At 30.7% G+C, this 25,744-nt stretch overlaps 1 pseudogene; it reads left to right on the forward strand.

Annotated features, from left to right (window-relative positions):
• The first annotated feature begins 389 nt into the window (after nucleotides 1-389).
• LOC143387311 (cadherin-12-like) overlaps nucleotides 390-25,744 on the forward strand; it is a 79,118-nt pseudogene continuing 53,763 nt past the window's right edge.

The raw sequence follows: 25,744 nt of genomic DNA on the forward strand, positions 1-25,744 counted from the left end.
ACACTCAACAAAAATTGACCATGTACATTTTTTCACATGATTATGTTTACCAATTTTTTAAAACATTCTTATTTGAAATAGACACATTTGTATAAATAAAATTTAACCTAATGTTCTTAGTTACATTTTAGAACTAATATGGTAGTTTTTAATAATTCCTCACTGCTGCTCTATATCTCATTGTAGGGTTGTTTCCGAAATTAAATTATATCTTAAGTATTGAGCATTTAAGGTGTTTTTAAATAACACATGATTTCTCACCGGCATAACTTTGTTAGTGAATCTACATAGAATCATTTTATTGTGGTTGCAATCTATTTTATTATGGAAAGTACAGGATTTGTGATGTTTGTCTTCTGTTACTATTTCCCCCTCAAGGTATTATTAGAACAGCTTTGGCAAACATGGATACAGAAGTCAAAGAACAATACCAAGTTCTCATTCAAGCCAAAGATATGGGAGGACAACTAGGAGGACTGGCTGGAACAACAGTAGTCAACATCACCCTCAGTGATGTCAACGACAATCCAATTCGCTTCCCCAAAAGTATGTAATTTACCCTAACTCAAAATTTGCAGAGCCATTTGAAATTATTAAATTACAATGTTATATAATGCATTAGCAATTAAAATCATTTCCAGACATTTTTTTTTTGGTTTCAGGGAACATAAGTCAACAGATAAAAATTGCATGACTTCAGAATTTATAATTTCAATGTATTTCACATCCCATATTATTTTAATAGAAAATAGAGTTAATAATTGAACAATCAGACTTATTAAATAAATGTTTACTAAAACAAAATATTTATAGTTATTTGGGTGGGATCTTACCGTGATACATTATTAATTTAAGACGTAACACAAATATACATAATCTGATATAAGGCATCCTATTTATAACACATGTACCATCATATTTTTTATTATATATTTAAGATAATAATTCTGTGACTCCATTTTTGTAAATATACACATGGAACTATTTTCATATACTTTTGTGAATAGGATGATATTGATGATATTTTATTATTTTAGTTCTGACTAGTTATTTCATTTTAGTTTTGCAATAGGTGAAAATTGCTACAGTTTCTTTTGATAATAGAATGGTTCACACCTGTATCCTCTCTATAACTCTGTGTTTCCCTTTGAAAATGAGTATTTCTCACTTGTATTTCATCTAGTTTTCTGTTACAGTATTACATTTAACACCAATCCGTACCTATTCACTTCCCAGTGCATTTTGGGGAATTATTTCTCTGTTCCTCAGAGTTAGAATATTGATGCTGAATGGTTTTAGTCATAGTTTTATAAGAAATTTGATTAAGTCATCAGGTAGTTTTTTTGTCTAGAGAGTTTAAAAACCAAAATGATTTTTCTTTTTCCACTTCAGAAGGACAATTTGGGAGTTCATCTACTAAAATCTGTAGCACTAAGAATATTTAAATAATTGTATGTTTTATTGCTTTGGCTACATGTTTTCATATTTGAATGCTTTGTCACTTTTTTCTTTATAGTTTCAACCTATATTTTCTTCATTGGTATATATTTTTATTTAGTAATCAGAAAGTCTAATTGCCAAATGTTTGGAATGGCATTTAGAAATCATTATACTTTAATGCATATGTTGATTAGTCAATTGAACCATTCTACCAGGACACATATTAAAAAATGCCATGTGATTCATGCTAAACATACATAGTTTCTGTCAATTTAAAAAAAAATGTATGAATTTGTTTCAAAGATAACACCAAACTTTAGAACATGGAAAGTATATAACAAAGTTTACTAGATAACGTTATGAGCAATAACACAAAATTCCTTAAAGCAATATTTTTTCTTACTTTTTTATTGAGGGAAACAGAAAAAACATTAAAAGGAGAAACAAATAATTACTTTGATTACCTATTATATGATCTCATTAAAGAATATGGTTCAAATTCTAAAAGCTATCCATGTTTTTTCTTTTCTTTTTTCCTGTAGTTCTTTCTTATTTCTTTCTTTCTGTTTTATTTATTTTTTTTTTATGTCTGCTTTAAATTCGGCAAGCTGTGATAGATTATTGAGCAGTATGGATTGAGAGATTTTTCTGTTTGCATGTAAAATGTGCAATATTAAACATGGGTTCAGATTCAGGTTTTGTGTATATAAAGCCTGTGGAATCTATAGTGTAGCAAATACGTTCTGGGAAATGTGATATTCTTATTTATATGGGTGATAGTGGTGTTTCCAGGTCAGAAATTCAAAACCACTACCAGTGGAAAGATGTCCTATTAGTGGGTATGTGTCAGGGTTTTAGCCCCTGGTTTCCTCCTGACCTGCGGGAGACATGGGGAAAGCATGCCCTGACCAGGATGAGCCAAGAAAGGCAAAGGTTGATTGGCCTTCGCCACCCAGGCACCCACACCCTGCCCTCCCTCGCCGAAAGACAATCAGACACGCTAGGGAGACCTTCAAAGCAGGATCTTGTTTATTGAGGAAGTACACACAGCTAATATAATGCTCAGGAGCCAATCAGGATAAAGGTCAGAGGGGTGGGGTGAGTTCACTTATACACCCTTCCCATGTTCTGTAAGGGAAGGCATAAGCTATTCACGAGGGTGGAAGAGTACTGGACCTATCCTGGAGGTGGTCTGTTTTTTCTGTCACCACCACACTACCTACTGGCTGATTGCCAGGCGCCATCCCAGCCACATGTGCGGCCCCAAGACTGGGAAGCAGGCAGCAAGTCATGTCCTACAGGTATGGGTGAAGAGTATTTTGTAGAAGTTTGGGCAGGGATAATAGACCTGGAAAATACACAGTGAAAGTCTTGATTCAAGAGAAGCTACATATAGTTAGGAGACACAAATTCCTGCTTAGATCCCACTGAAACAGAAAGATAACTTTAGATCGTATGTAGGGCGTAAAAGAATATGGATAGGTCCATAGGCTTGTTGGGTATTTATTCAAGTTTCAATTTGTGTTTTTAAGAGTGATTAAACAAGAAAGTATGTGAAAGAACAGAGCATTGAAACTGTTAGAGCATTTATAAGCTATTCCATGAACTTTATGATTACTGTCTTATCTTCTTTTTTACAATAACATTATTAGATTAATATTTATCACTTTGCCTATAAAGAAGATGGACCCTTAGAGAGATAAATACTCAGTTATCAACAATGAATTGAAGTTACAAGTTTTTTAACTCTGAAGTTCACAATTCTTCTAATTTAACATGATATTAAAAATAAAAACTATGGTTTTCTTTATATGCCACTCTAAAACAATATTATTTTAAATGCACTTCTAAAACAATCATAACATATATTAAACTGCCTATACTCATAAAGAGAAAAATAAGAGGGCAATAGAAAATTACCTAGCAGATCACTGTGATCAAATTATTTTATGATTGTATTACATGCACATTTGAACCACTGTCTAGCATTATAATAAGTGGGAGATATTGTTGAATTATTTGAAGGAAGAATGTTTTCATGTTTTGCATGAATAAAAAATTAGTCCAACTGCCTGAAGTTTTACATGTCTTTGTGTCAAAACCTTTTTAGTGTAACATCATTTTGAATTACATTCGTCAGAGAAAAAGACAGAATACATTTATACACAGTAAAACCATTCTTTTGAGGCCAGTGCTCATTTAGCAGAAACATTTCTCATATGGAGCAATTAAACAGCAAATGTGACATAAAATTATGAACTGAAATGATATCTATTTGAATGTTAATGTCAAGGAAACATGTATTTCCTACATAAATAACTTAAAGGAGAATTCCCCAGACTAGCTATATTTGCTCATGACTCTTAAGCAGTTATGATAAAAAATCTTGCTTCAGATGAATTTGACATACTTTTTCCATTGCTTAAACATGCACAACATAATTTCTTAGAATTTACTTATCACAGTGCATTATGGCAATGTGTATTCATATGCATGTATGACTTATTAAGCCCCCATTTGCATCCATTTTCTTCTATAAAAGAAGATGGGAAACCATAAATGGCAAATGTATTTGTATAAAACTTATGAAAATAGTTTGTCATTTTACTGTTGATTTAAAATTGATTGCCCCATGATTTTATAACTTTTCTCAGTCTGATAATGATGATGATGACTATGGTATTGACTAATAAATTACTATGTTTCACACAACATAGAAATTGTTGTGTGACAATGATTTGGATGTTCCTTCTCACTTAATTCTTATAATGACTCAGTTTCAGAAATAAAATTGCAATGCTATATTGTTTAAAAAGTAAAAGAGATTCATCCAGGAACTTTATTTTTAAATTAACTCTCTCTCTAGAGTGGAAATTTATTTTTGATGCCTATGTTTACCCAAAAAGTTCCTCCAAGTAACCCAGAAAAGTGTCCACAAATGAAACCAACAATACAGGATCAGAAGTGGAAATAACCTGATACCTACAAAAAGAACTCTGAAATCATATGAAGAGAAAGCATTTTCTTTTAAAAATGTTTTGCATGAGAGTTATATGGCTCCTATCTATTACAATCAGGGATATCTCTAGAGGATCTTTATTTGTAAGTAAGCTACAAAAATATTAATGATTTCTATTACATGAATTTTAAGTGGCTAAACCATCTAACAAGCTGATCTAAAGTATATATTATGAAATCAAATTACTTAAGTAATGGGGTCAATTCAAGAGTATAAACATATACGCACATAGATATTTATGTGGTTATATATACACAAGCATACACACAGTCTCAGAATATGTGTTATATGTGTTAAAATAGAATATCTCCTGGCCTTTGAGTTCAGAGAAGGCCTTATACTACTCATCTGGATATGGTGAGGATCACTCAGTTCCTTTCACAAGCTTCCTTGTTACTCTCAAGTGCATTTTTTACACCTCACTTCCTATCTTGCCTGGAAATTCTGGCTAAGGGCAGGCGACCTGTTTATTCTCCAAACACAAAAAAATAAACAAACAAAACCTAATAACACTCCCATAATATGGCTAATCAAAGCCTTTGAGCCTGGAGTAAGTTGAATACAAATGTTACAAAGTTGTAATATGTATACACTATGTATTTATGTTACATTATTGCAGAAGGGCAATAATGTAACATAAATTACATTAAGGGCAATAATGTAACATAAAACAAAATGCAATGTATTGCTTTTTAGATAAAATAGCTTTTATATGTGATAAGGACTGAAGTATACAGTAGTGTAGAGAAAGCCCACAGAAACAGTAAGTGAAGCAGAGCCTGGAGATATCTCAATAACAGAGTGGAAAGGACACGGGGATCTTCTGGACTCAAAAAGGAAGTTAAGTAAGAGGAAGACCAATGAAGAAATGACTTCAGCAAGAAGATGGCTTTTGTGTTAATATGATGAGCTTGATGGAGGGGAGAAAGCAAAAGGCCATTGAAAAAGGCTTTAAAATTCTTAAAAAGTGTTTTCAAAATCAAAGCCACAAAGAAATATTTCTAAGATATATAAGCAAAGAAGTGATACATGAACTCTCACACAAAGATAAAAAATAACTGAATTAAAGAAATCATGCTCTGTTTATCATTAGAGTATGAAAAATCTTGAAAAGAAAATGAAGTTATGAGAAGATGAAAAAAAGCAGATCAAGTCTTTATTACTTAAATTTCTGACATTAGTGACAGTCTTTAACCATAGTTGTGAAAGAATCCTAAAGCTACCTTTAACTCCATATGGTTCACATTTCTCTACTTCATTTTTGCTTTATTATTGGTCTTAGGAGCTATATAGACAAAGAAACTGGATTTTGAAACTGTTTTGTTAATAAGAGCAACACAGAACCAAGTTTAATAGTAAAAACCTTGGAAACAAAATTCTGATATGTAAGAAATATATCTTATTAACAAATATTAGATGTAATAAAATATATCATTCAATAGAAAAATAATTAAAACTGCAGTTTTATTGAAGTAATGAATTGAAGTAATTGAATAATGTAAAAATAATATAATTTTTTATTTGAACCTGCATAAAGAGAATAAATTTTTAAATTTCTTCCCTCAAGCACCAAGTATAGATTTTTTAAGTAACTGACAATCACACAACTTGGAATAAAAACAGTGATAAACTTATGAACACAATATATATAAATGTACTGGATGGGAATCCATATCATTACAGAACAATGGAAATGTTGGAAGAAGTGATATCGACATTGATTCCTGAAATAATATTATTATAATAGTGTTAGTGGGAAACCAAAGCTATACTGAAATACTTACAGCACTGCAAAACATGACATCCTATTTAAAGGTTTGTATATATAGAACTATAAAAAATTAGAAGTGAAAAGACAGAAAGGGAAGGAAGGAAAGAAGGAAGAAGAAAGAGAAGGGGGAGAGAGAAAAAAATCAAAGAGTGCATTGAAACCATTCCTGAAAAAATAAATGATAGTCAGATATTTATACATGAAGAGATTTGTAGTGATAGCTAGTGAAACATTAAGGCACGGGCAACTAAACAGGGAAAGTCCAACAGTCAAATACAGGCAATAGAAAAAAAGAAAAGCCAGTGCATTTGCACATGATTCATGATGGTATGATGGCCATTAAGAAATCAAATTAAGAGACAGCTAGTTGGACTGTCAGTTAACGAATTGGTTTTGGCTAAAAGAAACTAAACTCTGCCATGAGAGAGAATATTACAAAACTTCATCTCTTCCAGATTATCTTATTAAAGTCTCAAAAGGAAATTCATGAGTAACCAATCCTTTGAATAAATAGATGAGGTCAGCTGAATTTGAAAGTCTAAATATTTATTTGTTTTAAGTATTTCTATATCTATCTATATCTATATTGATCTTTATTTTTATTTGTTTTTATGTGGTGCTGAGGATCAAACCCAGTGCCTCACAGGTTCAAGGCAAGTGCTCTACTACTGAGCCACAATCCCAGTCTTGAAAGTCTAAATATTTATTAAAATTTTGTTAGTTTACTTATTTTTGGTACCAGGAATTGAACCCAATGGCAAATAACCACTGAGCTACGTCCTTGGCCATTTTTATTTATTTATTTTTATATTGAGACAGAGTCTTGCTAAATTTCTTAGGACCTCCTAAATTTGCTGAGCGTGACTTTGAACTTGTGATGCTCCTACCTCAGCTTCCTCAACTGCTGGGATTACAGGCATCTGCCACCATGCCCAGATAGGATCTTAGTTTAAAGGTGCTCAATTTTTTTTCTAAATCATAAGAAAATTTGTATTATTTTTGTGGAATATTTTGATAAGGTTATTTGACAATATATGTTAGAATTCTTAATGTGCTATATCTTATTTGATTAATCAGAAATTATAGGGATAAAGTCAACTGAAAGAACTATTTACATATTTAAAGGAGGATTTAAGGGAATATTAAATGCACTCTGTTAAGATGAATAAACAATGGAAAGTTATTGATGCACTTGAAAGGATGTGAACTCTTGCCAAGATCCACATCATGTTTATTACCATGTAACAGGAATAGTGAGTATATAATTCATATGTATTGAATATATATATGTATTATATATGTATTATGTATATATATATATATTATGTATATATGTATATATATATATGTATATATATATATATGTATATATATATATATATATATATATATATATATATATATAATAGAATGTGAAAGAGATTTTTATTCTGATAATAATTAAGTAATATAAATGGGCTGTTGAAATTCCAATGCAAATTTTTGAAAAAAATATAAAGGACAATTAGATTTGTAGGGAAATATAGATATGTTTATTGAAACTGTAGTTACTATAACTGCAGTATTAGATGTAAAACTTATACTTGCATAGAGGTACTTTGTAAAAAGGAAAGGAGAATCAGAAGTCCAGAAAAAAATGTAGTCAGTTTTCCTTCTTTTTTTGCACTACTGGCATAGAAAGAGTGTAGAAATAAATAAATTTTATCTTTAAAGCCCCATCCCCTTTTGAATATTTTTAAATCTCCTGATGATCTTTTTCTCCATATTTTCACTGACTGTGCTCTTTAAACTTTGAAAATAGAAACCCTCCTGTTTATGCCTAACCCACTAAGTCACACATTATTGAAATGTACATGCTTCAATATGGCTGAAAGTATTAATTTTGAGTTATTTGTATTTTAAAAGCTTGCTTACTAACAAAATATTGCCTCAGTTTAATTGATTTCAGGTAGTAAAATGAGACCAAGTGGACAAACCAAATAAAGTAATCATTCTGTGGGTCAGAGATGCCACTTGACTTGTCCTTCTCATAACCTAGAACACCTGAAAGAGGTGTTGAACAGATTATCTGAGCTTATAGGGCACATCTCCCAGGACTGTGTTCAATGATGACACATAGTTGACTTGAAATTATCTGTGGTGGGAGTTCTTATGCCATAGAAGTTGACAAACACTAAAACCCAGGGCTTATACCTGCATTCCCTCCCTACTCAATATGTATGTTCATAGTCATACCCTACCAGGGTATGAATGGGAATTATGATAACAGTATAGACATCATAGTTCTAATGTGATGATAAAAATATTTATTGATGGGAAAGATTTTAGATACATGCTACAAAATGTAAAGAAGTTTAGAAATGATTCCTAAAAATATTTATTCTTCTTAAAGGGTAATATGTATTTTAAAATGTCTTTCTTTCCTTCATATTTATGTCCATTGACATTCTAAAAGCTTTATACATTTATTCCATGTTATTTCTGTGTCAGAAAATAATGTACTCACTCCCTGTGAGTGATAGACATGACCCTGTCTCTTCTTGCAGAAGAGCATGAGGAAGACATTGCAGGTACCTCAGAGAAAAGTACTACGGGAGACTCAGTTAGCACACAATAACAGTAATACAGAGAAGAAATATGTGTGAGATCTCTGTTAGCAAAGACTATGATAGTTGTGAAAATGATAATATGTGTATAGATTTGAACAATTTTATTGGATAAAAAATGGTAGTATTTATTTTCTATCAATGGAGGATTTTAATTTATGGAACAGGAGAAATACTACTTGCTGAGACATTGCATATTAGATATCTTTTGGGGGACATGGCAATCCTATAAGCTCTATGTGGAATGCAACAAGATCGATGCCTTGAAGTTTTGGAACATCATAATGTTTTGCCAAGTATGAAACTCAGAAGGTGTATATAGAGAAATTTAAAATATAAAAAAAAATTAGTGTGAATAGAGTAAATGAAGTCAAGAGGATAGATGAAATTAACTAGAAGAGAAAAATCAAAGGGGCGGCTGGAGACAATGGCTCTTGACCATGATTGTCAATAGAACCAGAAGGAATGTAAAAAATCCTGTTATTCAGGTCTAAACACAGAACCACTAATGTAACTCCTCTTTGGGTTATTCTTGGGCTGCAGCATTGTATCCAAATCTTTCCATATGATGCTAACATGCAGCAGGAATTTTATCTGATCTTGAGGACATAACAAAGGGCATTGGGGAGGGGACAGCTGTGAAGTGGAAGAAACCAGAACTCTATATAGAGAATGTAAGAGATGTTAGAAGTGTGCTTCAAAAAAGAGGGAATGATGAAGAGGGTTGAATGATGCCCAAAAATTGTTAAGAATTTAATGACAAAGAAATAAAACTGGCAATATCAGAGGAAATCTTTAACAGAATAGTGGCTTCAAAAACCAGCCTAAGTCTACATGTGGCTTGCTTGTTAGGTAGAAATAGGTCACAGTGACAATAAAGGAGAAATTATGTTAAAAAGGGGACAATAATTAAAAGGGTGCCTGGAGTCAGTTTGGAGCAAAAGAAAACCTTTGTGAAATAATCAAATATGAACACTGTCTATTCTTGGGAATATCTCAGTTAAGAAGAATATTGATTGTGAAAACAGACTGTGTGATAAATTGTACCAGTATTTGCATATTGCTGGAGTTCAATAGTAAGAAGGGAAGATGAAGGATATCTCAATTGAAATTGACTAAATAGCGGGAGGGGGATGCTTACAGATGTGATAAAAGTTTATTATTTAAATTTTTACCATGATGCTAAAATGCAGTGAATATCATCTAGCCAAGTATTGTCCAAAGTCAAATGTAGAATTTAAAATGAAAATGTCAGAATGCATTTAAGGCTGTTGAGTCATTAGTCAGAACAAGATATTTTGTGTGTGTGTGTGTGTTTTTTTAAACACTTTTTATAGAGTATGGGGAATAATAGAAAAAGTTTATGCTGAGGTATTCTTTGAGAGAGTGATGAAGAGTTCCCATATAATCAAAGTAAGTAGTGTGGTTGCTCTTTTCCTAGCCTCAGGTATGTAGAGAAGAGCCTCCTCAACAACCAGGGCAGATCACAATGGCTGCTGTTATTTTCCCAGACAGGGAGCAAATCCTTGGGATAGTGTTTTCCATATGTTTAAGAATGTTGAAGTACCCAAGGAAAGCTGTTTGTAAAAATAATTACATGATAACAAAAGGAAGGGTAAAGATGTCGCTGCAGAAGGGAAAAATACCCAAGAGTCATTTTAAGTCCTACAAAGGAGATTTTCCTCATATTGAGAATCTGTGCGTGGAGTGCATCACTGAGGGATCTGGAGGGTGAGGCAGTGTTCTATCAAAGTAGAGGCAATTCCTTGCTCTTGGGGGTTGCAGGATGAGATGCTTCCAAGAGTTCTTCACTCACTGCCACTCAGATAAATCAGACCTGGAGAAGCAAAACTATACCTTAAAACAAGGACACACCAAACCCCTAGCTTTGCTGTATCCTACAGTTGGGGAGTAATATCTTGGAGAATTAATAGGGAACAAAAAACTGACCACTATATTGTAGTTACTGCTGCAGATGATGTTCTGGCTCAACATTGTTTTCATCCAAGGAAAGACATTCACTGAGGAAATGGAGAGGGGAAGAAGGAGAAAAATGAACATGCTGTACTTATTCCAATAACAGGAATATTAATGAGGGATTGTTTGCAGGTTTGGGAAAGTGAAAAATCTACATAACACCATTCTAATTTCATTCTGTGAAATACAGTTCACAGTCGTTATCTGGGAAAAGAATTAGTGAAGTTAGTAAAGCTGAGTTTGTGGAGAGTGGATTGGTTTAAAATAGAAATGAAAAGAGAATGGTAGTTACTTTAGCATCTGCATACTTTGCAAGCAATGAGGAAGGTGAATTCTAGGTTAATGATCATAATTTAAACCAATATCTAGCTGTCTTTCTTGTTTTTTCTTAGTCATACATCTCTCCTCTTTAGAAGATTAATATGACTATTAAGGGTTGTCTTTTGTCAGATATAGTAATAAAAGAATGTCAGAAACCAGGCATGGTGGCTTATCCTGTAATGCCAGCAGCTTGGGAAGCTGAGGCAGGGGAATCACAAGTTCAAATCCAGCTTCAGCAATTTAGCAAGACCCTGAGCAACTCAGCAAGACCCTGTCTCTAAATGAAATATTAAAAAGGGCTGGGGATGTGGCTTAATGTTTAAGCATCCCTGAATTCAATCCCTTGTACAAAAAAGGTGGGGGGCATTGAGAATATATATAGGCCACACATTAGTATTTTATTGAAATGATAAATCAAACTTTTCAAGTGGATATGGAAAGAACAGGAACAAGATGAGAATTTATACAGATTAATATACCAGTGGTCTTTCTGATATTGGAGTTGATAGATCACAGTGGGAGTAGCTGAACAAAGAAAATTATAAGTCAGGAAATTCTTAGCCTATTAGCTTTTTCATGTGGTTGTTTCTGTGGTTTGATTCTATGGATTGATGGTTCTGTGGATTGTTTCCTATTAGATGACCTCACAGACCCAATATCAAGTTGGCTCAGTTCACACACTCAGTCTAAATATCATACATGGAATAGAATTATAAACATTGCTTCAGACCTTCGAAGTTGCCATGCTAGATTAATATTTCTGATTTTTCAATTAAATTCTTCAATGACATTAAATTGTTAACACTCCTAGATATGTTTAAACTCATTTGAACATTACACAATATATACATATTTTTAAAAGATGGGGAACCTCATAAATATGTATAAATTTATGCTCTTATGTAATCATTCAAAAGAAAATTATTGAATTCTGAGAAAGACAAAACTATAAAAAATCTGTTTATCCATTTTTATATTGTCTTCAACATCCTGTGGACAAAGCTACTAGAAGCTGCAGTTGGACCTAATCTTTTACCTGAATTACAGGCATGCTAAGTAATTAACTTACTATATAAATATGATTTACATCTGGCCCTATATTTTTGCATTGTCTTATTTGCATAGAACCAGAAGTTTTAGATGGATGAGTTCTTATCACTCTTAGAAAAGATTTATTGCTATCATTACATAGAATTTATAAAACTTAATCCATTAATTTTAGATATATACTTAACAATTCATGTACATGCTTGTACAATTTAGAAGGGACATTTATAACCTTTGTAAACTTTCTTTTCTCTTTTAGTTGTTGAGAACTGAGATTGTATTAGATATAAACATTTCTAAATTGCACTAGATTTTACAAACATTTTGTTTTCCTTTCCTCTTCTGAGTTCTTTGAATTTCCTTTTTTTCTACTATTGTATTTAAAAAGGGAAATAATTTAACTAAAATAGTAAAGTTATTGGTGCCCAATCCTTGACATTTTAAAACGTGTTCAACCTGCACTTTTACTAAGTCAATCATTGCTAGAAAATGCTTCTCTTTTAATTGATACAAGTTTTTCAATGGCTTTAGGTAATGATAAGTTTGTGAACAATTTAAGATGAAAAATTTCAAAACTTTTTTAGAAAACTTATATCAGTAGAGTAGAATGAACACTAGTTCTCTTCAAATTTATTGTCACTGGTCTCATAGCCATTCTGAGACTGAGTAGGGATAGATTTGTCATTCCTGAGGTTCTATTTACAGATGTTTAATGTGTTTGGTTTAAGCCCAGATTGAATTCAATTTTGTCATCAGAAAGGTCTTTTCTTGCGGACTTTTTTTTTTTTTAATTAAAAAAGTGCTTTAGAATTTTGAAGACAGAGGACCTAAAATATTACTAAACTATCAAAATATTTTGTTATTCCTGAATTCTAAAATTTTCAGAACAAGAAAATAAATATTTTAGTAAAATATAAAATAATTTTTCAGCATTCTCTTTTTTTCATTCTCACACATTTGTATGCAGCTTTCTCTTTCTTACTGTTATTCATATAGAAAAAAATATTATAATGCATATTCATGGGGACATTATCAATAAAAATATTATTTAAAATTTAATTAGTAGTAATGGATAATACAAAGTATGTTATTATATATATATATATATATATATATATATATATATATATATATATATATATATATAAAATACTAAATTTTATTTACTATTGTACCAGTGAATTTTTGAAAATAAATCTACAAGATGAATCAAAATTATTATTACACCAATCTTACAAATAAAAGAATCACTAAATATTTTGCCCAAGGTCACAGAGATATAGGTAAAGTTTCTATAAAGTTATTATTATTTTTTTAATTTACAACAATGTTGGTTGCTTTCTCTTGGTATGTTCTTGACATACTACATTATTTGTCTATTATTACATTTGCTTAAGAAATCAAATCATATGCAATTAGGTGCAATTAGATGGCATTTCAAGGAAAAAACATACAGGATCAGTATTTAAACAATTCTATGTCTAAATCTAATTATGTAATCTACAGTTAGGTGATTGTGTATGTATATGCATATACACATTCTGAATATTAAATGTAAACTTTTTTAAAAAATAGTATAATTATTTAGGTGGGCTCAAGGATACAATTTTGAGTTCTTAAAATGTTTAATAATTCATATCAATTTATTCTTAAACATTTCATATTTCTAGCATTCTAGTGCCGCAGTCCGGCTGCACCAAACTAATGGGGGGGGGGGTGACGAGCAACTTGTGTACATTGATACAGCAGGAGTGGGAGCCGTTTATTGTAAGACAGGAGGGGTATATATACATTCCACACAGCTTATCTTAATTAACGTAAACTAGATACAAGAGTCAACCAATAAGGAATCTCCACACTTAATGGCTCTCTGGCATTACTTCACAAACCACTCCCTCTGGCAAAATGCCAGGCGCCAACTTGACTTGTTTACAGACCCTAACATTCTAGTATTTAAATTTTTTAATTTGTTCTTTCTAGGTATACATGACAGTAAAATATATTTTGACATATTATACATACATGGAGTATAACTTCCCATTTTTTTGGTTTACAATGTGGAGTTATAGTGGTTGTATATTCATATAAGAACATAGGAAATTTATGTCCAAATTATTCTGTGGTCTTTCCTATTCCCATCTCTCCCTTCCCTTCATTCTCATTTATCTAATCCAATGAAGTTCTAGTATTTTTAAGCTCCAATTATTACCTGTCATATACAAATGATCTTTATAAATAGTTGAATGTTGAGCTCTTACACAATTTTTTTGTTATCTGAAGACTTATTGCTTTAAATATAAAATGTATTTTAAAAGTAAATTTGTAAAAATTTATTTCATCTTTTTAAAAAAATTTTCACATTGCTGAAAGTTTTTATGATATTTATAAATTGTTCATTCATTTAATATATTTGGTTATATCATATTTTCTCAGTAAATTAAAACATTATTTATATTTTTTAAGTACATGCACTAAAACCTCGATGCACAGAAGAAATGTAAGTGATAAATAATTTCTTTATTATGTCTTAATTTTAAGGGATACAGATTAGTCAAATGCTGTTACATCAACCATATATGGACAATGCCACTCTGAATTTACCACAAGTTTTCCAAAGCCATTAAATATTAATGAAATTTGTGAGAATGCTCTGAGATGACAATTCTCAAAAAGAACTGCTTAGATAACTTATAACTTATATTGACAGAGTACTACAAAGTATAGCTATCTTCACATTTATTGTTAATGGCCTCATAAAGTGTTCTTTTTTAAAGCATAAAATTCACATCTCAGCATAGTGTCTTCAAGGGGGGTTATTTCATCTCTAGTCTGCATTATTTGGTACCCTTCAAAGTTTAAAGTGCTTTTTCTCACAATAGAGGGTCTCAGTTCTGGCTAGACTTTCCATATTTACTAACCATTATCCAGTGGACATGACTCTAGTCTTTATTATTTTTCTCAATATACAATTTATTTATTTTTGCTTCTATACTTTTCAAATGAAAAGCTACCTTATAAAATTTAATACGCAACTTGAAGCTGCTCTCACTGAATATATTGGAAAGTGTCTGCAGAAATACCCTATGCTCTTTATATCCTCCTATTTCCCTAAAGATATCATCCAACACCTGCCCTGCACTCCTCAGGGAGGTATCCTCACCAACCCAACAGAAATCCCCTGTATAGAGCATCATGCTATTGCTCTCAAATCAATTTTTATTGTAATGTTTAACAATAAATTTCCTAACTAAATATCCTATTAGAGGGAGATTTATAGTACTCATTCAACTTAAACCTCCATTTCCCTATTTTTTCAGCAAAAAATTTAAGACTCTAACACTGATGGACCATGAGATTGAACTGTGACTAATCATACTATCAATTTAAGGGTTTTATTTTTTCTACTGATTTTTATCCCAATCACACAGTGAGAATCAAATGTTGTAGACTCACTTCCTAATAAATCATATTTACATTTAATTGACATTAAAAATTTTAAAAGGGGGATTCCACTTCTTGGGTCCCCTTCTTCCTCCGGGAGAAGTCTTTTGTGCTGTCCCTTAATAAACTTCTAATTTCTACTCTGAAAAAAAATTCAAAAGGAATTGAAAAATATCTCATATATTCTGTGCTCTGTTCCTTTTCTCTGAATTTTCTCTTTGAGATGTTGAGTAAAACTTGAGTGACTATGCCCCATGCCTTACTGCCACACTAAAAATAAATTCAAGTATCTTCATGCTTGCTCAAAACTCAGGAGTCTCTCAAATCTGTACTTATTGAGAAATATTTGTGATCTGAAGAATGTAGGTGACAATGGTCACATTAATTTCTACTAGGTACTTGTCACTTTTTGATAAAAGACAGATTGCCCTTGAATGTCCCACTTCCCACTTTATCCTTCTTGGAGACAATTGGGCAACATTTAATCCTTTCATTTTTGATTTTTCTAGTTGATCTGGTGGCCTAGGTTTCAAACCCTGCTTAGAATTTAGTGAACATTGAACATCTGGCAGCAACTGTGTTGTTTGGCAAATAAAACCTAATGAAAATAATACTAGTTTATGAGAAATGGCTACTTTGATCAATTACTATGACTTTCATTAAATATGATTCCTTAATAAAGTCTATATTAATGCTCCAACATTGTCATTAGAAAGTTTTATTATCATTTGTTTGTATTGTATATTTACTTATTTAAACTGTATATGGTGTATTCTTTTAGAAAGTCATCTTACATGTATAATACTAAACAATTAATTACTTACTCACAATTATTTTAGGTCAGTATAAACTATACCTTCTAGTGGGACACAGTGGCTCATGCCTGTAATCCCAGCAGCTCAGGTGACTGAGACAGGATCATTGCAAATTCAAAGTCAGCCTCAGCAAAAGCAAGGCGCTGATCAACTTGGTGAGACCTTGTCTCTAAATAAAATACAAAATAGGGCTGAGGATGTGGCTAAGTGGTTGAGTGCCCCTGAATTCAATATCTGGTACCAACCGCAAATATATATATACCTTCTTTCTTGTGCATCAAATAAACAAGATATAGGTGGATATTTAGCCCTCTTAAGACAGAATGTGTGTTCTATTGAGGTGATGTTCTTTCGATGTCAGTTAAAATAAGGCAGATTTCAAAATAATTTACAAGAAAAAATGGGAAATATTTGGGAGGTAGAGGGTAGCTGGCAAAATTTAACTGTTACCAGGGCTGATGAGATTACCAAGTTTTGCCAACTGATTGTGAAATAACTATATATTCTATAAAAATAATTGGTAATGAAAAATGAAGTGACTTAATTTAATAATTTTTCATGCCATCTTGAAGCAAATAATTATAAGTTTAAAAAGTAATTTGTTGAGTGAACTTCACCATGCAAGAAAAGTCTTGAGTGCCGTCATAACTCAATATTCACATATGTACTAGAATTCTAAAAGAACTTAATCACTGCACTTTGTTTGTCCATGGGAAAGTGACATTCAAAATTTATTTATAGAATTTGAAACTGGAATTCCAGTATCAAAATTAAACATGGAACTTCTTCATTCATTTTAGCATCTGCTAAAATTTTTAACTTTGATTTGAATATTATTGTTTACCCCATTAATATTCACTTTGATGAGATGTTCAAAAAATAGTATGTCTTATTTATTTTCTTTATCTTAAACCTTAAATTTTTGACAAAGGTTTTAAATTATGTCTACTATTTTCATAGTTCTGGAATATTTTCCACAGATAAGTATTCCTTTTTTTACATTTTTTTCTGATCCAGTACATATTTCATGTAATGTAAGTATTCTATTTGGTGGTAAAAATGATCAGTTTAATTTTTTCTCCTTTAATGAGAAAAAGAAAAAAATTGGGGAGTTCAAACTTTATGTACTCAGTTTAAATATTAGAAAGTATGCCAAGTTAATATGTATTAAAAATGAGCTGACGCCTGGCATGCGTGCAGCTCTGGGTTTGATGCACCTCATACAAATAAAGATGTTGTGTCTGCCAAAAACTAAAAAATAAATATTAAAAAAATCTCTCTCTCTCTCTCTCTCTCTCTCTCTCTCTCTCTCTCTCTCTCTCTACCTATTAAAAAAATGAGCTGAATCTTTGTCTCCAATATGCCTTATTTAAATTCATCGAGGTAGAATTTTGTATTAGTGTACAGCTTATCATTTCAGTTCATTGTAAGATGAATTCATAGTCATTGTAATGGTTACTTTCTGTATACATAACCTTCAAATTCATAAATAACTATCCATCTATCTATTATCTATTTATTATCAATTTATTAATTATATATATATATATATATAGATATATAAATATATATATCTATATATATATATATATATATATATATATATCTTTTTATTGTGTTTTAGATTCTATTTTATTGGTATTGATTACTTTGGTGACAATTATGAAGACTTTTACCCTCACATAGAAGGTATAATTTGATATCCATCATATTAAAATATTTCCACACAGTAATTTTAATATAGCACACTCTATTATTTATAATACCCATTTAAAAATCAAAAGCAGGTCTACTGAAGTGAAAATGAAGTTATTACATATAATCATAATCCTTGACAGCAAATTGCCTTTGCATTTTGCTCTATAATGTTCCAAATTTGATTTACTTTGTGCAGTCTACATTTTTCAAACCTGATAATCTTCCTTTACTAGTTCACTGTCAATGCAAATTACATATATTTTATCAGGCATCTTCCATCTGAAAGTTCCTGAATCTTCTCCTGTTGGCTCAGCTATTGGAAAAATAAGAGCTCTGGATCCTGATTTTGGACAAAATGCAGAAATTGAGTACACTATTGTTCCCGGAGATGGAGGGAATTTGTTTGACATCGTCACAGATGAGGATACACAAGAAGGAGTTATCAAACTAAAAAAGGTACATAAACAAAGGTTTTGACAGTTTACTATCTAAAAATAATTAAAGAAAATGAAAGAGTATAAGCAATTTTAATTTTACTTTAATTAGTAATATTTTAAATAAAAAAGTAATTATTATGAAATATTCACTCCCACAGATAGTGTTATTCTATGATTTAACAAATATGGATTTATATTGAAAATTGAAGCATAATAATTTGATTCTGTACTTTTTTAACACTCTTATCAGAGTTTAATTTCTAATTAATTTTATAGCAATATATGTACAAAAATGATCAATTTAAAAATAAAAAAAACAATCAATAACTTTTATCTTACCAAATTTGATCTTGACATTTCATGACTTTTTGGAGAACACAGAGTATAAATATCTAAGTTAGCACATTATTGGTGAGAGTTGATATCACAGTGGAGAAACACTATTGTTGGTAAGTTTTATTCAGTGCAGAAGTGGAAGAAATAAGAAAGGATAATAATGGACTTGAGAATTCTGTAAGAAAAAAGCCTACAGAGACTTTTACTTTTATCAGTTAGGAAGTAAGACTAGAAATATCCCCAGTGACGAGATCATTGAAATAATACAAGAAAGAGATTTAGATGCTAATAGTAGTGAAGATTGAGAGAATTGTGATTCTGGCCAAACTTTAGAGCAAGAGAAAGAAAGGGAGAGTGGAAAGAGCAGTGGAGGAGGACAGCAAAGTTGTTCAGACCCTTGAAAGAAATTGTTACTTGCCCAATATGTAGTTTTGTCTTTTATTGGGTAGTGGCACATGAAGGAGTGTGTAAATGTGAGAAAGAAACCTGATTCCATTGGAGGCATGTAGATTGCTTCCATTATAATGAAGAAAACAATGAATTTTGAGTAGTGAAGTATAGCAAAAAAGTGAATCTTATTAAATTTAGGTCTTCTTTCCCCCTCTCCTTGTACAATGTATACTCTCTTAACCCCAAACTGCAGTACATGTCATTTCTGTTACTATTTATGAACATTTCAACCCAGAAGAAATATTTTTGAAATCAGTGCTATTAATCAGTCTTTTCTTCTCATATTTGTTAGGAGCTCTGAATTTTAATAAGAAACACTATGAATTATAATGAAAATCATCATAAAAGTAAATGTAAGCTTCATATAGATAGTCATTTTGTTTTTATTCCCACAAATGTACATAAATTGTACTTAGTCCAGAAGTTAGTTAACACACATGATACCATCTAAAATTATGCATTAATGCTGAATTTGAGAATTACACAAAGAAAAAAGGTGTATGATTCTTGTGTATTTCTCTATTGTTATTTAGTATTTCTCTTTTCTACTCAGTAACATATCAGTGAATATTCCTATTAATTTTATGTAAAAGTATAATATTTAAATATTTTTCAAAATCAATCCAAATGAAACAACTGTAACAAATATTAATAAGCTAATAATACTAAAAATGGTAGAAAATATTTTACTATTTATGATAATAAATAGTATCTTAAAATTTAAAATTTAACCATTAAATTAATTAGATTTACAAAGTTAATCTGAGTGAAAGAATTAATACTAAATTATGCATATCTACATTTAAATATTCTTTCATCTTGCTATTATAAAAGTATTTTATATTCATCAATGTAGTTTTATATATTTTATATTTACTTTTATAGACACCTATTTTTCATCCATGCCTGTAAGTAACTGATGATTAGATGTCAATCAGAAAAATCTTTATTTTTAAATATATTTGGAAAGAAATAGTGTTATATTTCTTTATTATTTTATGAAGTCAAAAATATAATATTTAAAGGAAGTGTTGCAGTTATAAATTATAAAAAACTTAACTATTATTAATCAGTAAAAATGCATTTTCAGTCCAAGGAAAGATTAATAGTGAGTAGGTGCTACATCATTTTTTGTTTGAATTTTTGAGAATTTAAAAAAAAATTATTGGATTGACTTTGAGATTTATAAAACTATGGAAATGCCTTATTAAAATTGAATTACATAATGCAGATAATCAATCTGAAAAATGTATCTCTAAAAAAGACAAAACAGTGTTTCCTCCTGAGGTAAATTAATCATTCATCTTACTGGCATAAAACTCCTTGTCCAAATAAATCTGTGATTATACCTTTCCCTTCATCATTCAAGGGATATTTATGGTGTAGCCACCATGTCCCAGATCCATTTTGGACTCAAAGATAGACATTCCCTGTTCTCCAGCTCCATCCATTCAATTGGGAAAATCGGAAAATTGACACATGAAATATCTCTATCAGCAATGATAGATTCAAGCTGATAGGCATAATTCAAGGTAAAAAGATTACAGGAATGTGAAAGGCAGTCTTATAGTAAAGGTCAAGAAGACTTTGGGGCTATGGTGAAATATAAGCATATTTCTGAAGAAAGACAGATGAACAACAACTGTGTACATTACATGTGTTCAGAAAAACTAAGCAACAATTGCAAAATCTCTCTCTGAGGAGGGACTGATGGACAAAGAGACTGGAAAGGTCAGTGAATAAAAGGAATGTTGATTGGAGAAAAGGTATTCAATGTCCCATGATGGAGGTCTTGTAGGTCAGGTCAAGGACTCTGAGCTTGGTAATAATGAGGGGAGTTATATGTAAATCACCTCTGTTCTAATAGAGTCAGTTTACTCTGTATGCTTTGAGGAAAATCAGACTTAAGCAAGTAAGACTTACTTAAGTAAGGCTGAGAAAAGCCCAGTGAAAAGATCACTGAAATTAATCCAAGAAACAGATTGAGATGCTCATAGAAGTAAAGACTGCGAGAATTGGTGATTCTGGCTAAATTTAAAGAAACAGTCAAAACATATTGTTATAACTATTTTTATCATGTAGAACATTACACCAAACAATTCAGTACTTACAGAGCCTGACAGAATACTTGGAGTCACTTTCAATGTTTTAACTTGCTGTGATCTCTAAATAAGGATCCACCAGGGGCAATCTCTACCTAGTAACCTATTCTGTTGAAAAAAATGCAATCTATAGACTACATCTATTAAATCTAAGAAGTAAGTTTTGCAACACAATTTTTGAAATATCTAACATCTATCTACGTGTTGGATTGCATGAAATGTGCTTATGTACATACATACACACACACACACACACATATATATATATATATATATATATATATATATATATATATATATCAAACATGGTGGTATGATTTTATGAAAAAGGAATAATGGAAAAAATATTCAGCTGAATAAAGTGCATGGAAAACTCAAAATAAATTAAAATGGCAGCTGTATTTAAAATACAGAATCCTTTTGGTTAAAGCTCATGTAATAAGACTATTCAAGCATTACATGCAGTAGGTTCTCAGAAAACTTTATCTTGCACTTATTATTGGTCTTTGAAGAATGAAATGAGCAAAAATAAATATGAATGTAAACATCAACAGTAGTATTTTAATTTTCCATATGATCTTAAAATTATTTTTTGACAGTTCCTACATAAATCATATTTTTATGTATACTAAATACTTTTAGGAAATCCATAAATATATATCCTACATATGAATACATAGCTGTATTTTAAAGATGAGTTATTTTAAATTTTTGGCTGACAAACTTTTAAGCAGCAGTAGAGGAATGAAATAATATATTCTTCAATTTAACAGAGCTTCTCTTTTTTTAACCCACTTAAAATACATTCAAATGCTCAATGTTCTGAAGCACATATTTTCAATGTTGTTTTATCTTCAAAATCTTTTATTTAGTTTTATTTTACTGTATACTTCTCTCCTTTTCCTCTGTAGGGTGAGGATATATAAAAATGAAACTCAGGTTTATATTAGCTGAGGAGAATGAAGAAAGCTGTCATTTCACTGTATTACGTTGAATTCAGAGTAAAATTAGGAAAATTTGTAAATCTCTCCAAAGCACACAATACTGGTAAAAACCCAAACCAACTCTTACTCTACTCTTGCATGTTACACTGAACAAAGTATACACAAATTAAAATTCTCTTATGTGTTTTTGAATAATATAGCAATACCAACACTAGAAAAACTAGAATAATGCTTCTGAAAGTTTCAATCACATCTTAAAATCTAGGAGCTGGGATATATTTGCAATTAGAAAATCAGCTGTTTTAAATTCAAAAAAATTCTTATATTTAAAAGACAAATAAACTATATCTTAGTAATTACTCCCTATGAGAAAAATAAAAATAAAATATATACTTATTGAATATAAAAATGAAGAGGAATTCACATTAGTTAAAAAACTCTAAATGGATAAATATATTGAGAAACACTTTGGTTTGCTTGTTGCTGAATGAAAACTTAGGTAATTAAAACAGTAGAGTGAATACTTCAGTAATACAAAGAACAGTTTAATATCCTGCAGAATTTCAGAAAGAGTCCTGTACCATCTCTATAAAAATGTCTGTTAAGAACTACAAAGTAGTGGTGGCATCTGTTTAAAATGAAGAATGATGAAGTAGTGGCTTATTTACTATAAAATAAGTAAAACATTTTTTGAAATTAAAAAGTTTAACCAGTTTGATGTTATCTTAGCATATTTTTATTTTGAATTTACATAACTAAAGATCACATTAAATGTAAAGTAGAAGGATTTTTAAATAGGAGATGAAATATTTGACTTTTCAACAGAACGATTTTATAAATAGGCTGTGGCCTCAATTGGTTCCATTGGGCATCTATATTTTATATTTACTCATGAATCAGTAAAACTCATTAATTTTATCATTTTATATGACTGAGAATTATTTCCACACTATATGACTTGGTAACAGCACCATCATGTGGTAAATTTTAGAATATCTCTTAGGAATAAAATGAAAATAAATTGTAGACTAATTTATATGCTCAAAAAAATTAATAAAATTTAAAATTCTATTTTTAGTAACTCTGACATTCCTAGTTTCAGAGAAAGGGGTACTCCTTATGTTGTTTCTACAAATATTATGTTCCTGTTTTTTTTCCAAATATTTGTCTTTCTCTTGTTTTTTTTTTTTTTAATTTCTAAACCTTGTTTATATTCTTTAAATACCTTGCCCAACTTTTCTTAATAGATTCAACTCTAAATTAACCCCGAATTAACAAAACCAAGGCCAATTTTTCTACTGCTTTGCAGATTTTTCTATTTGAATATTTCTTAATGCTTTTTTCAACCTCAAAATGTATAAAGCCATATTCCTTCTTTTTCTCCAATAAACATGTGACCTGTCTTATTTTTGTCCTTTCTAGTTTTTTTTAACAAAAAGTCCAGAATGCTTCTTAGGTTTCTACCATTCCCTTAGACCTTTGTTTTAAAAAAACAGGGCAAGAGCTTAGCCAGTGATTTCTTCTGAGCAGAAATTAATGTTGTGGCTTATATCCTTCTTTAATACTCCCATCCAACACTGCTAAGTATTTGCCAGCTTCACCCCTTATCTTCCTTCAGGAACTCTTTCATCCTGTGAATGAAGGGTGGGAACTACATCTGATTATCTTACTTAGACTTTTATCTGGTCCCCATTGCTGGAAAAGTCAAAAGCAGGCTGCATATTTTCTTTTACCAGCCTCTGTACACACTGTCACACACATGTACAAGCTCCTTTTCACCCACACCAAATTCACTGCAGGTGTCTACCTGAGTTGTTGAGCTGTTCCACATTCTCATGGAAGTCTCTTGCTCACAGGAATTTCAATACTTTCCTGTTACTTAGTATTATCTCCCTTGCTTATCATCAACGGTTTTTTTGAGCCCTCCTTCCCAAACTGGTTGTCTCTTACTTTATTTTACAAAATTTCAGCATTTCTGCAACAGCACTTGTTGTACTTATGACACTCATTTATGACATATCTGATTTTTCTTATTTGAAGTTCTTTATCGTGTTTATGTTTTGTCCTGTTTGTTAAAGAAAATCTCTAAAATATATAGGGTATTAATGTTTTGTTGGATAAGACAAAAAACATTTCATGTTCACTTACGTACTATATAAAGTTCAAAATATTTTGCAAAGTATATAAGAAAAGCAGTGTTTTATTGATTTCATTAATGGGAAATTTGAAGTGCATGGAAGAAGGATACATTTTTCAAAATCACATGGCTTATTTTCAACTATGGTGTATTTTGAAAAGCATATACTTTCATTGCAATGAATAATGATATGTGACAAAAAAAAAATAACTGGCCTCTCCAGATAGGAATGATTTATACTGTACATGTATGTGACTCATATATTTCACTTAAGCATTTATAATACTTGATGAAACCTTTTGTCATTTTATGAAAATTATTATTGACAATGTGTAGCAAGAAGCCCTGACATTATTGCCTTTGTTTTGATTTATTTTGTCTTTGTTACTAGATTTGTTCCAGAAATTATTGTCACTAAAAAACAGACATTGAACTAATGTCCATGGTCTTTCAGGTACTTGCTAAATGACCGTCAAAATATTTTCAGTATTACAAAAGACTGGAATGCAATAACTTTGCAAAGAAAAACTAAATCCATTTTAAATAAGTAGTTCTGTTGTAATATTTTTAGAGATAAGTTGGATGTAGTGTTTATTTTATTCTTTAAATAAAATGGCAATTTTTTATTTATAGTTATATAATTTTTAACTGTATAAGAAATACTGTGAACACTGTCAAAAGTAAAGCCTATATTTAAAATATCCACATTTTATTTTGTTGCATGCTTCTTCACTATAGGGACTTTCTCATGTGGTACAAGAACATCAATTATTCATCAAATCTTTGATTATTTTTAGTGAAATATTGAATTTAATTCCTTCTTCAATGGAGATTTTATATATATATAAGCTTTCCCATCTCTTCTCTCAGAGAGGAATTGACTTTATTGATCATAAAATTAACTCATGGAAAACTTGACTTTCTTTCAAAATAATATGTGTTCTGAACATCTTATCTTTATTGTTCAGCTGGTATATAAACTTGCTTTGGAAGAGTGTTTTTCTAATGTATTTTCATCATGGTTCAGTCTGATTTAAATCTGTTTTCTAACTCCTTATCTTGAAAGGGACTAGTACATTTTGTAAAACATTACACTCCTCGCTCATTTGTGTCCCTTCACAGTTTTCTATTCTCTTGACTGTGAAGACCTACAAAGTGATTGAGTACAGCCTTAATGCCAAGGATACATTGTTTTTTGTTCAT

The sequence above is a fragment of the Callospermophilus lateralis genome, unplaced genomic scaffold, assembly GCF_048772815.1.
Source record: "Callospermophilus lateralis isolate mCalLat2 unplaced genomic scaffold, mCalLat2.hap1 Scaffold_127, whole genome shotgun sequence".
Lineage (NCBI taxonomy): Eukaryota > Metazoa > Chordata > Mammalia > Rodentia > Sciuridae > Callospermophilus > Callospermophilus lateralis.